Genomic DNA, 21,782 nt, shown 5'->3' with positions numbered 1-21,782 from the left:
CCTTATAATTTGAAGGAATCAAAATATTTAGGCAGATAAATAGGAATTCACTCGATGTCTTTGAAAAGTTACAATCCGAGGTTTTCTATTTGGGCAGATCATATTTTTATTAGAATTTGTGGGAGACAAAAAAAGAAGGTATGGAAATGAAATCCAAACTGAAATTGCTTAATATTGCCTTTCAGTTGGCTGAATAAATTTATCGATTTCGCCCTTCTATAAGAATGAAAGGTTAATGAAAACAATCACACAGCTTTCATTTTTAGGTGCAGAATATGTACTACACCAATGCCTTGAAATGTTTCTCCCTCAAAATATGATAGTGTTTATACATCAACTTTATGTGCTATTATGATTGGGACTATATTATGCCACAATACCTTTGCTTGCAAGACCTTGACACATTTATAATACTTTCTACTTTGCATTCTAGGTTTCATTATTTAATATGGAGAACTATTTATTTTGGAGGCTAAAGAAGAAAAAATTTTCTGTATCAGCTGGGACAGCATGGCAAAGGAAGAGATGTAAGGAGTTATTTTTTTTCTCTTTTATTGTGGATAAAAAATAAAAACACATATGGGCAAAATCAAGTTTATTATTAGCAGTGCAACAGTAATTTTTCAAAGAATATACTGATAAATGATAGTCCCATGCATTTTATTATTTGTTAGTGGACAGAGCAGAAATGTAATTCTTGAGTCTTTTAAAATCTTCATTAATATATTTTACTTATGTAAGTTTTCTCAAAGAAGTTGTTCTCCCATATTTTTCAAGAAAAATTGTTGTAGAGTGGAATGAAAAGCAGAAGTAATTATTTGAGAATTTCTATAAATGAAAATAATTTCATCCATAAATGCTCATATAATTGAGAAAATATTTATTTATTTGTGTATGTATATACATATGTATTGGTTAGTTGCAAACTATTACAAATTTTCATTCCAGTTCCAGAAAAGTCATCTTTCTAATTATAGTCAGCATTAAGTATTTACATGCAATTCTCAAAATCATTAATTGTATTGCTTTTTCTTTCACTAAAGAAATCTACTACAGTAGCTCTCTCAAAATTCATCCAATCTGTAATGAATGAAAAGATATATATCCAAAAAAACAAAAACACTAATTTGAAAATATACATGCACCCCAATGTTCATAGCAGCATTATTTACAATTGCTAAGCATGTAAGTGTCCATCAACAGATGAATGGATAAAGAAAATGTGGTATATATAAACACAATGGAATACTACTCAGCCATAAGAAAGAACAAAATTTTGCCATTTGCAGCAACATAGATGGACTTGGAGGGCATTATGCTAAGTGAAGTAGGTCACACAGAGAAAGACAAATACTATATGATACGGCATATGTGGAATTGAAAAAATATGACAAGCTAGTGAATAAAACAGAAAAGAAGCAGACTCACAGATACAGAGAACAAACTAGTGGTTACCAGTGGGGAGAGGGAAGGGGGCAGAAGTAGGGGAGTAAGAGGTACAAACTACTAAGTATAAAATAAGCTACAAGGATATACTGTACAACATGGGGAATATAGCCAATATTTTATAATAGCTGTAAATGGAGTACAACCTTTAAAAACAGTGAATCACTATACTGTACACCTGTAACATATAATATTGTGCTGCAACTATACTTCAAATAAAAAAAAAGTAACATTCATTTTTTATCCATGAAAATTCTTTCCCAAACTTGTAGCAATATCATTAAAAGGAGGTGAGGGGTGTTTAAGGGTAGATTACTCTTGAAGAGTTGTAGAGCACAGCAGCTACAAAAAATTAATATCATTTTGTGAAAAATGTCTCTTCTTTCTGCCTTCCCCCTTTTGACTAAATACACTCTTACTTTCAACGTTTACACCAAAACCATTCCTGTGGACCAGAGGAACCAGTTCAGATTTTCCACAGCCTGAAGTTAACAGTTAGGAAAACCAAACCAAGCTCATTTGCTAGAATTATCTTTTCCATCATTGATATTCAGTTTCATGTAAGAATGTCAGTATCTTGGTGAGATATGTAATTGATGGATATTGAAGTCCATAAATAAAAGTATCTAAATATATTCAAATCATGAAATATTGAGTAATGAAAACAAGTTATCTGGGTCAATATTGAAAATATCTACCCATATAGTTCTTTGAATTACATTTAACTGAAGCATTCCCTACTTAATACTTCAGAAGCAGAATAATTGACTGAATTGATTATAATATTTGGGTAGACCTTGAGATATAATGTTTGAAGCAAGGAGCACCAAGTTATAAAGTCAATTTAGTATATGAAATGTGGTGCAGTCTAGTAGGAAAGTTGCAGTGTTTTCTTGTATTTATCAACTATTGCTGCTTGGAAAAGTTCAAGCCTGTAAAAGGTAGTTGTGATTAAGTGGAAAAAACTTTGACCTGGAAGTCAAAACATTACTAGGAGGCCACTGTGATAGTTGACATCTATTTAATGATAATGATGTACCAAGAACTTACCTGAGGGTTCTACACTACATGAATCACCTCACTGATATCTTACAAATTATTTTTTATCAGGTGGTTGTGTTATTAACCTGTTTTACAGGAGACAAAAACTAGACTTATAGAATTAAGCACAATGTCAAAGGCCACACACTGAGTAGCAGAACTAGAATTTGAACCCATGTTTGTCCAATCTAAAAGCCTGCATTCTTAAATAGCATGCTATACTCCCCACAAGGACATATCAGCTTCTATGACCTATTCATTTTATGAGCTAGATTTCTGGCTTTGGAAAAGCACTTTACCTTGGTTCTCAAACAATGATTTTACTTTTTTTTTTTTTTTTTTTTTTTTTGCGGTACACGGGCCTCTCACCGCTGCGGCCTCTCCCATTGCGGAGCACAGGCTCCAGACGCGTAGGCCCAGCGGCCCGTGCGCGGCATGTGGCGTCTTCCCAGACCGGGGCACGAACCCGTGTCCCCCGCATCGGCAGGTGGACTCAACCACTGCGCCACCAGGGAAGCCCTACATATTCATTTTGGTACTAAAATCCTAGATGTTGTCAAGCAAGTATATAGTTGTTTTGGTGGGGATGATTCTGAAATGCATGGATTTCAGTTATTAGTACAGGCTATAGGGACAAACTTGATTCAACCTCTGTCTAGGTTGTCAGATCACAGGGAACAATATAGGCCACTTTGATTTCACGGTAGCTCTCCTCAGCATTTACCAAAGTGCTCTTGCATAGGCAGTGCCTCAGTCAATGCTGTTGTCTAGTTAGTGTACATTCAGAACCTCTGAGAGCTTTGGTAACCTGTGTGATACTGTACTGTATATTTCTTCTGGTATTATGAGATTGAAATAGCCTTTAGAAAGAAAATTAGTGTTTTCTATCTTAATATTTTTAAAGATATGGAAATTAAGGTAAGGCCTGGTAGAGTTATGAAATGAAATGGCTCTGGTGAACTATGCAGCTTTCCACTGAGGTGGATGGATGTTTTGACATACACTTTTAGTATCAGGTGCAATTGGAAGAATGTACTAACAATAATACCTAATGGAAAAGGCTGTAGAATTAAGAAGTAATAATGTTTTGGGTGTTAGATGTGCAGGTGAACCCCGCTAAACACTGTACTCCTTTGATCCTACTTCACTCCTGTTTGTTTCTGAACAGCAGTCCTCACCCATCCTCTAGCTTTGCTAATAATTTACAACTCCTATGGCTCCCATGATGCCTTAGAAGTAGGCATACACCACTCAAACATAGCATACCAAGTTGACCATGCTTTTTTTAGCCTAATTTTATTTTGAAAAATTGAGATGGATGCAAAACTTTCAAACATTTACTTTAAGAAAATGCTGTACAATATAATGAATGTACAGAAGGGTAGTTTCTGAATAAATGCCACAGATTCCCTTCAAGAAATATATGTTATGAATCAATTAGACAGAAGTAAACTTCAGATTAGAGCAGTACAGAAATTAGATTGCTCCGACCATCAGAGACGGCTGTCAGGATGTGCAGTGGCGTTTGTACGTGTCATGAAGGTGATTACCCTGCATCCAACCTCTAGGAAGGTCAGGCCTCAGATGCTGTCTTTCATATTAAGAAATTTTGCATTGACAGAAAGTAGGCTAGGATTAAAGGAACTCAAATGTTTAAGCATGTAGAAGACTGAGTTGTGAAAGATTACAGAAAGAGGCAATACTATTATAATGCAGAGATTCAGCTTGAATAAGTAGAAGTTAAAGGGATATTTGATAGTAATTTAACATGTAGAGAAACTATGCAGTTCATAATACATATTTCAAAACAACTAAACTACTCGAAGATTTAGCCATATTCAAGAATGAAATATAATTTTGTAAGATCAGAAGACAGGACTTTGTATCTCTGCCTATGTCTTTCACATACATTATATTTCTCTTATATAAGATAAAAGAAAATCTAATAAAAACTAACTAAATATAATTGAAGAATAATTGAGAACTAGAGTAAAAATGCAGGCTATAAGTACAGGATATAGAGATCTAAGGACATTTTTACAAATGGTCAAGAGAGGTAGATACAGGCATTCATAGGTTGAGAGATATGGAGGAAAGTTTTGTGGGACATTATGGAGATGGACAGTACTTGGAGGAATTTTCAGGACTTAGAGAACAACTATAGGTTTGACTTTCAAATTCTGAGCACGTGGAATTGTTGACAAAGCACTGGAAAAATCTAAGTGTATTACAATGGGCTAGAGACTCTGTAAGATGCTTCTAAAAAACCTGTAACTTCCAGAATAATGTAGAGACTATTTATAGAATGTTTGGAAGTCCACAAAAGAGCTGTTTTTGAGATCAGACCTAGACCAAACAGCAGTCAGTGGATCTACTAATAGATCAGAATAACACAGGGACTATTTTAAAAAATAAAAATGTCAAAGCCTACTTCTAATGTTCTAACGATTCCACATCTGAAGTAAATCCTGGAACTCTATTCATAAAATGTTCCTCAGTTAATTCTGATGCTTAGCCAGGCTTGAGGAACACTTCATATACAACTCATAAATACAGAAAAATCTGTGTTTAGTAATTTTAGATAGCAAATTGCAGGTGGAGAGAGAATGGGGAGATTGTGGCCAGATAAGCTAAAATTATCTTGGCAGTGACTTTCATTGGTTAATCTGTCAGTCACTGATTATGGAGACGTTAAAAGTGCAACACAGAAAAAAACATTCTTCTTACTATACATTCTTCATGATTGGCATAATCAGGTCACTGCAGTGTTGGCTAGGGAATTTCTCCAGATTAAGTTGACAGACAGATTGTGTAGTTGCAATTCCAGTTTCGACTAAAGTAGTCAGAATTGAGCAATTCTGTATAATGTTAACAAGTAGGCATTAAGGATCTAGTTTTCAGACTTGATGTCATTAAAATACAAACACTAGTTTTCAAATAGTCTTTTACAGGAAAAAGACGAGCTTTTCAATATTATTAAATAGCACATTTAGTTTCTCACTCGTTTGAATACTCTTACTCAAAATTTAGTGGGAACCAATTTTTTGAAAATATTGATAAATGATTGTAACTAAAAGTAGCTTGTCACATTTGAGTTGAAAAATGATAAAAAAAATAATTGAAATAAAATAAAATGGGTAAAATATATTTAAAAAACAAAGATTCCATTGAAGAAAGTTACTGTATTATAAACCCTAATTAGGTGAAGTTAAGTTTAAAATCTGTGTTACGCCAAATAATAAATTCCTAAATTATCCAGATTCTAATCCTTGGAACCAGTGACTATTACTTTACACGGTAAAGGGAGACTTTTCAGAAATGATGTTGAGGTGGATGATCACCCTGAATTATTTAGTGGACCCTACAAAAAATCACAAGTGTCCTAATAAGAGGGAGGCAAAGGAAGAGCTGACAAAAAGGCAGGAGGCAATGCTAGAACTTTTAGGAGAGAAATCTGAAGATGTTACTCTGCTACCTTTGAAGACGGAGGAAGGGGCCATGAGTCAAGAACCTAGAAGCTGCCCTAACAGCTGGAAAAGACAAGGAAGCGCTTCTGACCTGGAACCTCTGGAGGGAGTTCAGCCCTGTTGACACCTTGCTTTTGGCCCAGCAAAACTGATTTCTGACTTCTGGGTTCCAGAGAGGCAAGAGGATATATTTGTGTGGCTTTAAGTCACCAAATTTATAGCAATTTGTTACAATAGCAATAGGAAATTAATACAAAATCCCTGAATATAATTGACTCTGTAAGGTCAAAATTGTTCTTAAGATAAAAAAATAAGTTTTTCAGAAGGCCACTCTAACTGATGTATAATTTAGAAAACTCTCCCTTTTACACATTTAACTTTGTAATCTCAGTTGCTAAAATCTCAATGTTTTTTGAACAGTGTAATTTGGTTTATTAAACTATTCCATAGGATGACGCAGTCTTGGGACAGTTTGTTAAAGGATTAGGTCAGAGGTAATGCTATCTTTTAGCAATTAGCAATCAATTGATCAATATTTGTTGAGGATATAACATGTGCCTAGCACAGGCATAGAAAACCACAAAAGGAATAGGAAACTATACAATCTGAGTTGAAGGAGCAATTAGCGGTTGTTTAATCCACTTCCATGGACTCCCAGATCATGTAAACCTACTGTAGCCTTATTTCAGTATCTCCACTAATAGGAAACTCACTACTTCACAGCATATTTTATTGTTAGTGGTCTCTAATTAATAATAAAAATATTTTTGTAAACCCATATTTTCCTTCTTACACTTCTCAGAATTTAATTCTGGTTTTGTTTTATGGCATTCTGCAGAAACCTACTATCTTCTGAGTTTGCACCATTAAATATCAGAAGGAGGATCATTTGCATGGTATTATCCCTTCCCTTGAGGATAAATTTCCAGGTCCTTTAACTTCTCCTTTTAGTAACATCTTTTCCAGATCCATCACTATTTCTACAACTATGAAAGCAGCGCTGAGAGGGAGAAGGGCTTCAGCCCTTGTGCTGTGCCCTTCTCATCTATTCTCCCAATAGAAGTCAGACCACAATCCTAAGGCTGTATATTGCACAATAGTAAGTAATCAATATTAAAGTGACATTTGGGAAGGCAAAACCCCTAGTTAACTACTTTGTTAGAATGAAAGCCCTTTATACAGAACAAGAATCCAAATTTCTTACCATGGCAAGGACTTCAAGCATCTCTTCCCCCTTACCTTCTTAATTGCATTTCCTGACAACAATTGTTTCAGCATTGTTAAATTACCTACAGTCTGCCAATGCATCATGCTCCCTTACACCAATATATCTGAGTCATACTTTTCCCTATGCTTGAAAAACATTTTCTCTATTGAATAATTCTTCTATCAAGGTTCATAAAAGGAACAACTGCTCTGTGAAACCTTCTCTGATGCCTCCAGGAGGGGGAAAGGCCTCCTCTCTTAGCCCCATGGGTATATCTCTGGTAACACACATGACTTTGTGTATACGTCTGAGTCCTTTCTTAGACTGTGAACTTCTTTAAGGCAAAGACCATACTTTTCTTTTTTCTCCAGATACCCCTATAGCCTGACACATGATGCACGTTCAACAAATAATTGTTCAACAAATGGTCTCCTATCACTGACTCAGAATATTAGAATTGAAGCTGCAGTTCCTCTGGTAATAATTTTCATCTGCCATGCTTATAGGAATAAGTACAACTTAAGACAAGTGGTCAATTATCTAGAGTAGGGCTCACTTGTTTTATGTCATAAGGGCAAAGGTGCCAGATCCAAGTTATTTGGCCAACCCAGGACTACATGGCTATGAGCTTTATCTTCTATGACTCAGAAGACCTGGTTTCTTCATTTTAATTTATTGCCCTCTTAGCATCTGCAATTTCTGTTTATTTTTTCCCTTATTCTTTTCGTGATCTTCTGGCTCCAGTCCCTTGACTTATTTTTGACTTCACTTTCTATTGCCTAAATCTGCCAGGTGTTGGAATCTCTCTCTCTTATTCCGACTATCCTGATGTTGCCACACTCCAGCATAATTTGTTTTATTGAATTAATCATATTGTGTTGAATGGTACAGCTTTAAAAATTCATTTCAAGAATATTTACTGCATGGTGCTCAGTACCGGGCATATAAGTAGCAGCAAGCATAGTAAACGTATGCAATGAGCAAGGATAGAATAACCTAGAAATAGGTAGATGAGGCAAAATTATGTCTCAAGACACATGCGATTAGAACAAAGGTACTACTGGAGTCAAGTAGGCAGGCCACACTCAGAATATACAAGAAATATTACAGTGAGATCCATAAGCAGGTGAAAAGCCAGCAAGAATAGCCACAAGAATCAGAATAGCATAAATGCCAGAAGGCCTACAAGGTGGTTGGTTTGGTGCCTGCAAGTATTTGGTTTTACCTGAAAAAGGTAGATAATCTATTGACTAAGTCCTCGATCTTCCATGTATTATATATAAATGAGTAGTATCAGCATCACTTGGTAGCTTATAAAAAATGCAGATGCTTGGACCTCATCCTGGAACTTAATCACAACAGATATTTTAACAAGATCCCTAGATGATTTCTATGAGAACCACTGGGCTAAGGTATTTATGACAGACAAATTCTAGTAAGTGAAACTTTCTAGATAACTGAGTGTCTAATTTGGAATATGTTGTAAAGCTTATAAGAGAGTTTTTGTCCTGCAATCCTTCTCCATTAGAAGTCTACTTCTGAGTTCACGGGAAAAAGGGAAAGAAAAAAACAAACCTATTTGCTAATCACACATTCTATGCTAGGTACTGTGCTGTGTGTTAGGAATACAATACTTAACAAAAGAGTCCAAATTCTTGTTCCCATGAAGACTATAGTCAATTGGGAAAAGATCCTCATTAAGTAATTACAATAGAGTGTGTGCAAAGTCATAATGGGAGAAGAAAAGAACATTTCTGGAGCACATAGCAGTGGCCCCCATATTACAGCTCTCTGTTCTATCTGAATGCTGTGGTCAGGAGCACATTGCAAGAGTGCCTCTCTCTCTCCCACATTCTAGAATCCTTTGCTTGCCCCTTGTCTGGAATTACCTTGATAATCTCTATTCCTGATATTTCTGCTTTCTCTGCTACTCAGAAATTCTTTTATTTATTTCATTCACTCTTCACTGCATTACCTCACTGTCCTGTCCCCAAACCTGTCAACCTCAAATCTTTTCACCTTCAACATATGACCTTGTTTCCTATTTTACTGAGCAGATTGAGGCTATCCATCTTTCTCAACATCTACCTTGTCATCTTAGCTTCCTTTAAATATTTCTTCATTTTTTACCTATTTGCTTCTATTTTCCTCTGGTTCTAGAGGCAAAAGGTAACCTTCCTTTTCAGGGCTAGCCTCCCCACCTGTCTCTTCCAAAACTCCTTTAGTTTTCTCTCCCCCTGTTTGGAAGTATCATTGATTGTTCTCTATTCACTTCCAAGCTTTTATCCATACACAGATGCTAGCTCCAATCTACAAATATTTTCACAAGATCTTGGCCTCTATCTTTTATTCCACAGCTTCCTTACTCTCATTATCAAACTTTTAGTCAGTTGGATATTCTCCACATATACTTTGAAATGTGTCACAAGTTTAGGATAGGGGTTATAAATTTTATCTGTTGCTTCTATGTCTTCACTACCAAGATTTATTCCCTTTTTCTTATGTTCAGATTATTTCATCAGTATTAGTGGTAGTATCGCCGTTAGCTCCTCTTTCTCTGCTCTGCGTTTGTGGCAAACATCTCCAGATAATTACAGAATCTCTTCAAAGGGCCTCCTGCCATCAAATCCTGTTTCCACCATGTATGAGTTATATGAAATTGGCAAGATACTTAGGCATTCCACCTGAGATTCTGTTCTTGTAATGATAATTATGCTGAGTTTCTGTAAAGTTTAAATAAATTAATCTTTTAAAAGAGCTTAGCCGAGTAACGTACAAAGTAAACACTCAAAAATTAAGATATTATTACTTTTTAGCTATCTCTTAACCTATCTTCTAGGAGCCATACCTGTTAAAGGTGTCTAGATAAATCAAATAATTAATCCTGTGCCTTGTATATAATTCATAATCAGTTGTAGAAATCAAACTCTTATCAGGTAGACCCTAGATATACTAGGGTCATGATACTTAGTCTCCCTGAAACTAATTCATTGCATATGTAGTATAGCTATTACCATCTTTATATAAAGTTGCCGTAGTATTAACTAAGATACTGTATGTTAAGCACTGAGCAAAGTATATGGCAGGCATGCAAATCATCATGGCAGGTGCTATCATCATAATCGTCATCGTTATTGCTCCTCCTTGGCAGTCTGGCTCCTTGCACCATTTCACTTAAAGATTTTCTTGTATGGGACTTCCCAATAACCAAATCAAATGGCCCATTTCAGTCAATATCAGTGACCTACTTTCTTGAAAATCACTTATGCTTGGTTCAACTCCCAGTTTATTTTTCCTTCCTTTCTGACTCATCTTCCTTCCTTTCATCTCTTATGTAATAATTTCCTATAATTCTTCAACCTTTTTCACCTCAAAAACACCATCTATTTCCTAGGTTTTAATATTTATTATACATCATCCGCATCTCTAGTCTTGATCCCTGTCCTAAGTACTATAAACATTTCCAAATCCATATGGGAAAATTTCCTTCTGCACATCCAATAAGAACTTTACACTAAACACATCTTATTTTACTAAAACACACCCTCTTTTTGAAAATTGTTTACTTTTTCAAAACCACCATTATCTCAATGCATCCAAATTTTCAATATAATTTAATCATTTGATCAATCAAACGATTCCCTAAAACCAGCTTCCACATCCATCTGTTTTTCCCCAGTCTAACTAACAGTAAACAGAGAATTCCCACCAGTCAGGTGATAGGAAATGGAGGAAATAGCATGAATCTCAAGACCTCCCATAATGCATCACTGAGGATTAAAATCACATTCTCCAAGCAAGAGCTGCCCGCAGATGAAGGAAAGAAGAGTATTGAAACAATCACTGCATATCATAGCAGATAAAACTATGAATCTAAAATCAAATATACATGATTTTAAATCCTGGCTCCATTTCCCACACTACTTAAATATGTGGTATTAATAGAAAGTTATTAATCTTTCTGATTCTTCTCATCTGGAAATTGGGAATACTGATAGTGCTTATCTCACATGGGTATTGTGCATATTAAACAAAATAATACAGAGTTTATTGCATAAGACACTTTCAACAAATGGTAGCTATTAAGATTACTGCCTACATTTTTTATTGGCTGTTTAAATAATTATACATAACGTTTACACATTTAACCTTTATTTTAATTCCCACCCTCACCTGGTTAGAAGAATAGGGACTTGGCTGCCTTGTTTCTGTGGGTATCAGGTGTGGTGTTCTAACTCCGATTTATTTTTTGATCCAATAAAATTTCCAAGGGTACCAGCTGAAACTCCCTAATGACTCTTCACAGATATCTGTTCTCATTTCCAGGCATGTAAGGAGAATGTCACTTTCCTAAAGCAGTTAATGCACGCACAGTTCAGTTATAAAAACCTTCTGCATAACTTTCACCAGTAAATAAGACTTTGAACTGGGTGGAAGCATAAATGTCATTTCTACTTCAACAGTTAAAGCCTAATGACACCTCTGAAAGTAAACAGTGAGTGACAGAAGGGCAAGTTTATTTTCCTGAAGGCAGACAGTTGACAAATATAAAAAGCTCTTTGCCGGTCTAATGATTTTTCAACTCACAAAAACCTACGGTGCTGTAAAGACTTGTTGTCAAGCACATGACTGAGTCACTTTTTCAAAATTCCAGAACTACATAAAGCATCACATGAGGAATCTGGTTCTAGAATCATCTGGGTTCATACATTGATGCCTATTGTGTTTAGCATACTATCCAACTGTGTTTTGAACACTGCTTTTATAGACTTAGCAAAAAGTTATCTCACTTCAACTAGTTATTTTTCAGACCAGTAACAATTTTCTTTGTGTTAAAAAAATTTTTTTTTTAATTTTTATTTTATATCAGAGTATTGTTGCAGACTAGTAACAATCTTAAATTATTCTGTAAATTATGATAAACAGAAAATAGAAACAAAATAAAAATTGATTATTTGCCCTAGATTCAGTGGCTAAAAATTAACTTATTTTAGGCTATCATTATTCATAGTATAAAATATTACTAATAACTTGGCATCTTGAAATAGTGACAGGAAATAATATATTTGTAATAGTCATACTCTTATTTTTAAATATAATTTAGTAAAATATAGCATATGGATAAAATACAGAAAGAAGTCAGTACCTTCAGTGAATTTGATAACTCATATAATAAAATTTTATTTCATTTTGGGGAAAATTCAATAAAATGGACATGATTTCATAGAATTTTAAAATTATAATTAGGTGTTTTGATATTAAAATATTTATTGTGTCTACGCTGAGTACTTTATGTAGTCTGTGAAGATAAACAATATACAAACTTTGCCTCCAAGGAAATTTTAATCTATTTGTAACATCAGATACATATACTCACAAATAAGATGAGAATTAAATTATAATATTTGGTAGTAATTCTATACATATCTGAGTAACGAAAAATAAATGCCTAATGAAAAATAAAAACCAGCATTCTTAGCTTCAAGATTTCAGAGAGGGAATTTGTGCCTTTCCCTTGGAAGATGGCCCAAGTGGTGAATTAAATGAGATAAAATGTTGGATAAATAGGTAACTGTCAAATTGCAGCATAATATGTGGGATGCATATTTCCCACAAATAAACCATACATGACTTTGTGTTTTTCTTTTGCTGCCTTTAGAATTCTAGTTTCTTTAGAATTTTCTAGTTCCTTGTTAAAATTCTGTGTTCACCTATTCTGGAGCATTCGCTGGACTCATGGTGGGGCACACATCATGGTGGTCATGGAAAATAGGCCAGCCTCTGATACAGTTTTCAATCTACCCTGTTTCAGGAACAAGCAAACGTGTGTGTGCTTCTCACAAGTGGAACTGAGTCTTCCCACAGTCCTCCTGTTAGTCCCACAGGCCCTCCAACCAGCCAAGGGGGCTTACCTTCCCTATGTCAGACCTCAAGGCTGGGGCACCCAATATGTGGCTCAAACCACTGACTCTCCAGGAGAGTATCCATCCATGTAATCTCCCTTTTCCTCTGAGTCCCCTCCCAGAGATCTGATCACTTCTCTCACCTTCCTACACAATTCCATGTGGATCTTTCTTACAGCTTTCAATGTACAGGAATCTTTCCACCAGTTTCCAGTTATTTTCAGTGTATATGTGTATTATGTATTTTTCGTGTGTTGGTAGGTGGAGTTGAATTCTGTGTCCTCCTACTCTACCACCTTGATCTCCCTTCTCTCTCTTTGCTTTTTTTGAAGAGAAGATTTTCAGAGTCCTTTCTCTTAAATTTTTATTGACCTTACAAGCACTTGTTTTATGTAGCATTTCATCTTACCTCTTATTTGGCCTTGGTTTGATACCAGCCCTATGGGTAAACATAGCTTTCTACCTCCCAATTTATCTTAAATGACTTTAATCATGTTTTCTTCTCAAGAAATTTGCTGGAACTTTTTAAGTAAACAAAAACCTCTTTTTTTGCTAAATACAGTTGTCTGTTCTTAGTCTTCATCTTCCTTGTCTATCACCACCATTTGATAGTCGATCCCTCCTTATCCTCCTGGAAAACTTTCATTACTTGTCTTCCAGTCCACCAAGCTCTCCTATTTCTCCTTTAACCACACTGGCTTCTCCTCCTGAGGTTTCTGGACTGAATCCTCCTCATATGACATTTTAATCCTGAGCTTTGGTCCATGGATCTCCTCTTTTCTATCTGTACTTATTCTTTTTGGGCTCTTAACCAGTTTTATGATTTAAATATTATGAAGGCATTTTATACTTAATCTGTTCCAAACCAAGAATCCTAAACTGCCCTTTCCACACTTCTTATTCCTTAAGTGTATACATTATTTCAGTTTTTTGGACAAAATCCTTGGAGTCATGGTGGCTTTAATAAGTGTAGAATAAAAGCAGAGGAAATGAATAAATTATCAAGTGACTTTTTTCATCTAGACTATGGTGAGATCTAATGATTCATTCTCATCCTACAAAATAATTCTTCTTTCTTATTCTTGTGATGACTCATCCAGTATTAATGTCTCTCATTTTGGAGGATGCCATTTAAACTACTGAGCTTCCTTTTTCTACATTTCATAATGACAATTTCCCTCCTGTTTAGGCAACATGTCTTGATGTAGAGTACAGTATAAATAATAAGTTTGCAGATAATTACAAGTGCATCTCAATCTGCTTAACTGAGATAACAACCATGTCATCTTGATTGATGGGATGAGATCTTCATAGCATTTTAATCACACATTCATTACAAAGGATTAGTCTTACATTTTGTGTGAAATTTTGTTCATAGTGCCATTTCAATCCCAACTTCTTTCAAGCTATCATACTTTCTCACTCATATAACTCATATTATTCAAGTAGCTCACTAACTGGTTTTTGTTTCTTTATAATATAGAATTAAAACACTGCAAGAAATATGATGGGACCATGATATATTTCTCCTTAATTTATTTTTTAAATTAATATAAATCAGTTCATCCAGATAAAAATGTATCATTCTTTCAAATATCTCTACTGATGATAAAACCCAGCTTACTTTTTTGGCCAGTTCTACAAGATAGCATGGAGGAAAAAAAAGCAATAACAGTGACTGCAAAGTAAGAGTAATCAAATTAGTGTTCTCATTGGGTGAATTCAGAGTTTTCATTTAATCTGAAGAAACATCTCACACAGGTTTCTACTATTTCTAATCATTTTAATCATCCATTTTAAAGGCAAATAGTCATGGGGTGTGATAGAGTAAAACTGTGAAATTATGTATGGAAGTACTGATGTGTAATAAACATTCATTGAATAAGACTCTTTCCTTTAGCCCAAGTTCTATGGATACATAATAATGCAATTGAGTAACACCAAAAAGAAGGATATATTTTCTTTGCTCAGCTCCCCATACAGAAGTGGAGTCCAAGTCAAAAGAATGGCCATGATATATTTACACATGCCAAACTCTATATTTTCACAAGAGGAAACTTGAGCACGAATTATAATTGTACAGAGGATAAACTCAGAAACATGGAAGGCCCAACTACTCATGGTTATGAGATGGGCATAAGGGACAGGATATATTAATCACCTTTTAGGGTGTGTTTGAGTGCAAGATTTTAGAAACTTTTATCATTTCGATTTAAGTACATGATGTACATAACACTGAACAAAGAAAATGTATTACTAATAATCAGATGTTTGTATAAAAAACTAATTTGTCAAAATGTACAAAACAATCAGAATTTTAACAAAATCAATGTTCTATTGACCCTGTTATGTGTTAGGTATTATGTTGATAAATTTGAACAGTAACATTTTCATATCTTAAAACTGATTATGCAGGATGTTTTATATGAAGAAAGTTCCAAACTGTTGATACATATATATTTTGGTGCTTCCTGTACTACTAGACCTATGGCCCCTGAATTTTATTATTTTATTATTCAAACATAACTGATGTGTTCATTTACTTTTCAAGGTGTCCTGTATTTCAGGAACTCTTCTAGATGGTATAATGTGAGTGATTTTTGTACCACCTCAGAGGAAAGAGGAATCGCAAAAAGGCTACAGAGAGGAAGTGATATTTGATCTGGGTATTTAAGGGTAAGTAATAATCTATAAGCAGGGAAGGGCATTCTTGACTAAAATAACAGCATGAACAAGGACACAGAGGAATGTTCAGGGTTGCTCAGGAAATTTGGTATATTCCAATTTGGCTAGTGCTAAGTGTATGATCAGATATAGTGATGTGAGAAAATTCAAACATGAGATAAACCAACCTCTTTTAAAGAGGGAAGGAGTACTTATTTTTCTGTTATTTTTCCATAGGAACTTAACTCAGTTAAGTTATTTTGATTTGCTATCAAATCTCTCAAAACAACTGAGAGGAAAATATCTCATATTATGTTAGAGGTGAGACAAAAATAATATAATTAAATTTTCTCATGTTTTTAAGAAAAAAATTCACTACTGCCCAGTTAGTTTCTATTCTTTCAAGGTCACACAATCGATATAGCTGGCTTAGAAACAGAGCCAAAGTTTCCTTAATTGCGCTGTTGTTTTTTCCTAAAAAATAGTCATTATAGGTTTTGTTGGGCCGTGAGGAATAAAAGAGAATCCAGGCAGAAAATTACCCTACAGTCTTGTGAAAATGGCAGATACTTCCTCCTTTTTTAGGTTGATGTTGTCAACCTAAGAAATATGAAGCGACTTCTCAAAGAGAAAGCATACTCTGAAGTACAAATCATTTTTTTCTGGCCTGAAATAAAATATTCATAGCAGCAGTGAAGTAGTCAGGTTTATACCATATGATCCCATGTCCACACAAAGCTGATTTGCCTGGACACCTGTCCCAGAAAGAGCAAACATATTCTTTCCCTAGCACTTAGAATTGAGGTACTAAAAGGCTGAGAAAAAAGTTCATGTAAATTTAGGGCAAGAAGTGGTATCATAGCAAGGTTAAACCATGTGTAGGATGAAATTACAGGCATTGAGTGTGAGGAAACAAACACAAATGGGATTGAGAAATTTTTCAGCTGAGGGAAGAATGGATTAGATCTACAGAAAGAACTGGAGACAAAGAGATGGAGTCCATGGTAGCACTCCATTCTGCAGATGAATTTCACCTGAGGCCCAGCAATACGAAATTTCTTCTTTTGGGGGAGTATGATATTTATGAGCGCTACCACATTGGAGTTGAATAGCACTGATCTGGGATGTTTGCAGCAAAAGGAATTTTAATTAGAACAATAACAATATTATCAACTTGCTTTCATTTCTCCAATACTACTTTATAATAACTCTATTTTGACTATGCTAACTCATATTTTGAATAATCTGTTTTTACCTTCTGTGTTTTTTTTCCCTACCTCTTCTAAACAACCCTCTCTAACTATTTTAGCTATTTAGAGAAAAACTGTCCATTTTGCTCTATTCAGCCTCACAGATATTACTGTAAGGTAACGGTAAATGCATGAATCTGTCATACCAGCATGATCAGAAGGAAAGATCCAGGATTACCTCTGGAATTAAGCACTGCATCAACAATTAATCTTTTTCTGGCTGTTTGAAAAGAGCATCATTCAGCTGAGTGAATCACTTGAAATTCTGAATGATGCAGGAGTTATTCTACATGGTTTTCCTTTACCTCTTCATAATTCCATTGTTGTAAAAGAAACAATGAGAAAGAGTAAAACAGGTGTAGGCAACATTCTGTGCCAATAGATACAGAAATTACTTGTTTACTAGCTAGGGCTTTTTTTCAGGATAATAAACTATTATAAATCTTTATAACAAATTAAGGTAGGGTATATATTTCAACTTCAAACTCCTGCTTCTATCTCCTCTCCTCCTGTCTTTTTCTTTTCCTCTGTCTCTGTACACACCCCACACACATGCACACACAGAGTGAGAGAGCTTAAAAAATACGTACCACAACCATCCAAAAATTATTTTACTTAAGAATGCTTATAATTCTATAATTCTGTTTATTTAGAATTGGTTTCCCTACTACTTTTTTAAACTAGATGTTTTATTTCTTAAAAATCTCCTAGAATCTTACTATAGAACCACATACGTGAGAAGATCAAAGAAAATTTTAATTCATTCTTTTGGCTCCCAAAATAATTCACTAATTCTGCTCATTTCTTTCAGGTAATTATGTGAGTTAATATTTACCACTTGGTTCCATACTTAAGCAAGCCAGGAGTCATTGTTAGGCCTCATTATCCACATCAAACTATAGTTAGCTTCAAACTCACTGCTATGGTGGACTGAATGTCTATGTCCTCTCAAAATTTATATATTGAAGACTTAACACCCCCCCCATGTGATGGTATTTAGAGATGGTGCCTAGGGAAGTAATTTGTTAGATGAGGTCATGAGGGTGGGGCCCTTATGATGGGGTTAGTGTTAGTGTGCTTATAAGACACCAGAAATGCTGCGAGCTCTCTCTCTCTCCCTCTTTCTCTCTCTCTCTCTCCCTCTTTTTCTCTCTCTCTCTCTCTCTCTCTCTCCCTCTCCTCTCTCTCTCTCTCTCTCCCTCTCTCTCCCCCTCCCCCCTGCCATGTGAACACAGTGAAAAGGTGGACAACAGCAAGGTAGGAAGTGAGCCCTTACCAGGAATCAAACTGGCAAGCACCTTGATCTTGGACTTCCCAGCCTCCAGAACAGTAAGAAATAAATTGGTGTTTAAGCCATGCAGTCTATGGTATTCTATTATGGTAGCCCGAGCAGATTCACCAAATTTTTCACCCACGCTGTTCCTGTTAACTCCCTATAAGTGATATGAATTCTTAACTCTGAATGTTTCTTAGAACCGACCTCATATGTTTTAGCTATGAATCTTTTAGATTTAACCTAAACTCTAAATTTGTTTCTTTGAATTTGTAGCATAGGCAAGTCTTTTCATATTCATATAAATTCTAACCCTAAACCTTCTCGACTAATTATCCCACTGTTTCCCTCAATGTCACTACTTCTAGAGCTGTGTTGGCACCTTTCAGGATCCAGTTCAAGCACTGTGCTTTTAAGGAAATATTCCAAAACTATTTTCATCCATACTGGTATATCGGGGCCAAGTGTGCATGGGTGATCTCAGCCTGGGGTCCTTTTACTCTCACCTTTGTGAGGAGTGAAGTGCTTTATCTCCATGGCATCATTTCTTTTGTGGTGTCAGACTTGCAAAAGATGGCCCAGGTTTAGTGCTGCTTCAGTTGAGATTACGTGTTTCTTTTTCTCACATTCTCTTGTCCCTCCTCCCATTTCCTCCACATACCATCTTTGAACACATGCATACAAATCTTTCTGTCTTACATTTAGACCAGATGATCTTGAACTTAATTATCAAGAACTTGTGGCTTTTGTTTTCTGTTTTATCCTTGGTTTATTCATGAAGAACCCTAAGGTCTGAGAATAGCTGAATGGAAGTCTCTTGAAACGCTGGTTTAAGAATTCAGTGAGCCCCAAATACCAATTAATACTTCAAATATGATTTCATCCCACTGGTATTTTTGTTTTCTAATTTTTATAGAGCTTATCTCTACCATTGATTTGACACTTTATCATATGCTGTGCTTTGTTCATTGACATTTTTTCATTCAGTTTGTTTTATTTTTCTCATTGCACGTCGGAAACTTGAGAGAAGCAAAGGTGGCCTACACTGACACTGGTTCTCTTACAATCCTAGCAAAATGCCTTGTATGTTTAGCAGTTATTCAATGAACTATTTTTGGGTTGAGTTTATCCAGGTGGAAGAATTTGGCAGTTGCAGTAATAAATAAAGATGTATTTCTAGGGCTTCCCTGGTGGCGCAGTGGTTGAGAGTCTGCCTGCCGATGCAGGGGACGCGGGTTCGTGCCCCGGTCTGGGAAGATCCCACATGCTGCGGAGCGGCTGGGCCCGTGAGCCATGGCCACTGAGCCTGCACGTCCAGAGCCTGTGCTCCGCAATGGGAGAGGTCACAACAGTGACCAGAGAGGCCCGCGTACCACAAAAAAAAAAAAAAAAAAAAAAAGATGTATTTCTGTATCAGTTGTACTGCCATGTTTTAAAAAAATACTAATTAATTTGAGCTACTACTATGAATACTTCAGCAAATTTACTTCAATTCCCTTTTAGCATTATTTGGAAACGTAAGAGTTATGCTGTTGCCCACCACCACTATGTATGTCGTTTCACAAAAGTGAAGCCCAAATAGTGAAGTGGACATCGAAGGTCTGCAGTTTAGTAGTCACACAATTAGGCTTACAGCTCAGCATTTTTCTGCACAACCTTCTCTAACTAAAGGTTAGATTTTTATAATGTAAGAAATTAAATCCAGAGCTATTTCCTTGGAGAATATTTAATGTAAAATTGTAAAGGGCTGTTTGGAGTAGACTTTCTTTGCCTCTTTTCAGAAAAATGACAGGACATGATTGAATGAAAAAATTAAATACAGAAGCATATTTAGTGGTCATTCTTCCCTGCTATTCTGCTACTCAAGAAGGAAGGCAGGCTTCATAAGAGGAATTCTACTTTGTAAGGCATTTATATTTCCATAATTCTTATGGGAAAAAAAAAAGAGGTGTTTTTTTTTTTGCAAATGATCATTTGAAAAAGTTAACTTTGGATTTCAGAGATTGTAATTTAATTATTATTACTAAATTATTAATAAATACCCAGGGTCTGATTTTCACCTCTGCTAATGAACAAATATATCAGTTTTGCACTATCAAGCATGTATTTGCAAAGTACAGCTCCAGCTTGAGGCTCTGATTTAAATAATTGCTTTATGTTTTACTGAATCCAAAGATTAATCTTATGGAATGAGCTCACTAATTTGAAGCTCAAAAAATACTGTCCAGCATCTTGAATCCACTTTAAAAAAATAGTTATGTAACGCAAAACTAAAAAGTAATATTAGGAGTGATATTACAGCCCTGAGGTCTCTTCTTTCATATAAAGAAGCATCTGATTTTTATAATCCTAGAATGTTAGCTTCTAGTCTCTAAACACACACACACATCCACACATACTCGTTTATCTAAAAAGTTAAAAAAAAATAAGATTTTAAGTGTATTAGCTTATTAGAATCTTGTTCATACCCAAAACAACAAAAGAATTTGACTTAATTTAAAGTAACTCTGTATAAAGTACTGGCTGGAGTGTAACAGGCTTTTTCTATACATGTAGCAGTTGTCATATTAAAAATTTTATTAAAATTTGTTTCTGTTTGTTTGTATGTTAATTCCAAGGTTGTGACCAGATACAAAGTCTTCTAATAGCTGAGACATAAAGTTTAATATCTTTCTAAAAGTTCCAGGATTTATCATCAAAAAAGTGGCCTGTAAAGTAACATAAACAAATCAGTTGACTCCTTTATCCCCATTTCAAGTATTTTAGACTCAAACAAATAAGGCGTGGTGTCCCCAAAAAAACTTGGTGTCTTCAGTTAGTGGATTCTGGAAGTCAATTCTCTAGACCTCTCTCTATGACTGGCTACCAGGTCATGGAACATCCGTGGTTCTGGGATTTTCAGAGTAGGTGATCTAGTGGCTGTCATTTCTAACTGTATTATTAGAACATTAGAAATAGATCTTGATTTGTATCCTAGCTCTATTAATTACTTGCATATAACCTTAGAAAAATTACTTAAATGCTAAGACTCAGTTTCTTCTTTTGTTAAATGTGGGTGATAGAAACAACTTGTCTGTGAGAGTGAGTTTTGGGTTCATATCCCAAATATGGCACTTACCAGTTGTTCTATCAATGAACAAGTTGCTTAACTTCTGTGTGCTCTATTTCTTCATCTGTAAAAGGGGATAATAAAAGTACTTAGCTCTTAAGGTTGATGTGATAATTAAATGAATTAATGTGCATAAAGCATTCTAAACTCTATGTATTAAATATGCATAAATGCAATCTATTACTAACTATTTGAGAGAATAAAACAGGATAGTATATATGGAACATCTAGCCAAGTGCCTGGTTTATAATAAATATATAATAAATATTTCCTATATTACTAGCTTTTCTGTATGGATTATCTTAGATATTCTTGATAATATTAAAAACAAGTAAAATTCTCCATTTCTTTAAAAAAATGTACCTTTAACAAATAAAATTATAAAAGAAAATTGAATCAGAATTCCACATTAAGAATATGTT

The sequence above is a fragment of the Phocoena phocoena genome, chromosome 16 (genome assembly GCF_963924675.1).
Source record: "Phocoena phocoena chromosome 16, mPhoPho1.1, whole genome shotgun sequence".
NCBI classification, from domain to species: Eukaryota; Metazoa; Chordata; class Mammalia; order Artiodactyla; family Phocoenidae; genus Phocoena; species Phocoena phocoena.
This window is presented reverse-complemented; position numbering follows the sequence as displayed.